We start from the raw sequence: 2,061 nt of genomic DNA, 5'->3' as shown, positions 1-2,061 counted from the left end.
ATAATATGTGAATTTACTTTCCATGACAAAATTTGAACTTAACTGAATAAGTTGAACGCACACTGGAACTATTTTAACAAGACTTGAGTAATTCCTACTTCAAGAAGCTATGGTAATTGCGGTAAACAATGAGTATTTAATATACAAAATGCCCATTGTAGGTGCGACAGAGAAAGAACCAGAAAATGTGTGTAAAGAAGACCTACTGTTCTAAATGATAATACATAATTGGAAAGCCTTACATTACCTCCAGTGAGACAGTGCTGTATGACCCCTTATAGCTTTAGTGCTTAGTTCTGATTATAATAATAACTAACAGTGAGAATCCATTGCTCATTATAAAACTAGTGGGTTTAGCGCTTAATTATGAGCATTGTATTGCTCATTAACGAGTTTCCGAAAAACCCCAATGGAAATAAGTCTGACTTTTCTGGGAGTTATCCTAGGTGATTTACACTGTGTATGCCCCTCAAGGAAGGTTCCTTGATGTTGGTGAGGGGCTCTTGATTTAGGGAATTGGATCTGTGCTCCAGTTCCCTGAATTAAGCCTGAATGCCTTCCACATCCCCCCCCCAGGTGCTGTATAATCCTCCGGGTTTAGCGCTTCCCCCTTGATTATAATAATAATAATAATACATTGTGTATGATAATTGTACTTATGTGGACCTGTGCCTTAAAAAACTTACTAACATTTGAGGCAGTTTACCCTCGAGGAAAACATTGGCTCATGTTATAATGATTAGGATAATTTCTGTGGTTTAGTTTTAAATTGTATGTATGAACAAGAAGCTACTGATACTCAAGGAAGTATAATTGAAATAAACGAGCGTAAGCTTGGAAAAAATAAAAGTACAATGGTAGTGGTTCATTAAATGGCGTGTGGGTTCCCCACTGTCATACAATTGCCAATGATTTTGCCTAAAATAATAATATTAATAATACAACAACAACAATAATAATAACAATAATAATAATAATAAATAATGCTTAGTGAGACACGAGAAATATGTACATATTAAGTCATTTTATTTAGGTACAAATACAAAATCTTTAATGGTTATCATTGTCGTACCCCTCAAGGAAGGTTCCTTGATGTTGGTGAGGGGCTCTTGATTTAGGGAATTGGATCTGTGTTCCAGTTCCCCGGTGGCCTGGTGGCTAAAGCTCCCGCTTCACACACGGAGGGCCCGGGTTCGATTCCCGGCGGGTGGAAACATTTCGACAAGTTTCCTTACACCTGTTGTCCTGTTCACCTAGCAGCAAATAGGTACCTGGGTGTTAGTCGGCTGGTGTGGGTCGCATCCTGGGGGACAAGATTAAGGACCCCAATGGAAATAAGTTAGACAGTCCTCGATGACGCACTGACTTTCTTGGGTTATCCTGGGTGGCTAACCCTCCGGGGTTAAAAATCCGAACGAAATCTTATCTTATCTTATCTTACCCCCGGCCGGGATTGAACCCGCGGTCATAGTCTCAAAACTCCAGCCCGTCGCGTTAGCCACATCCCCCCCCCCCTCAGGCGCTGTATGATCCTCCGGGTTTAGCGCTTCCCCTTGATTATAATAATAAAATCATTGTCGTACAAAGTAACACTTGTGCTGTAAGTTACCTAGGATACCCCCCCCCCCCCAAAAAAAAAAAAAGTCAGATAAATGACTATTATCATTTGAGTCCTTGTCTACAACAATTTTAGATATGCTTGTCATATATGAGTGCATTTTATCAATCAATAATAATGTTAAACTACACTAACAACTTAATTTATAATTGATTTTGACGTTTATGATTTTTCCGTAAGTTTAATGTCATACTTATATTGCGTTTTTATAGTGTTATCAGACCAGATAAACAACGTTCTCTTAGCTTAAAAATAATCTTCCTCAGTCAGGATATATCATATATATATGTATATATATATTAAAATAACATTAAAAAAGGTATATAATATAGTTATTAAGAAATATAGTAAAATATTTGTAATCTAGGTGATGTAGTGTAATATAAATTAAGATAGATGTTTATAGAGGTAATGTGAGACGTAGCAAAGTAAAGGAAAGAAGA

Source organism: Cherax quadricarinatus, chromosome 72, assembly GCF_038502225.1.
Source record: "Cherax quadricarinatus isolate ZL_2023a chromosome 72, ASM3850222v1, whole genome shotgun sequence".
In the NCBI taxonomy this organism is placed as follows: domain Eukaryota; kingdom Metazoa; phylum Arthropoda; class Malacostraca; order Decapoda; family Parastacidae; genus Cherax; species Cherax quadricarinatus.
Note: the sequence above shows the minus strand (reverse complement) of the source record.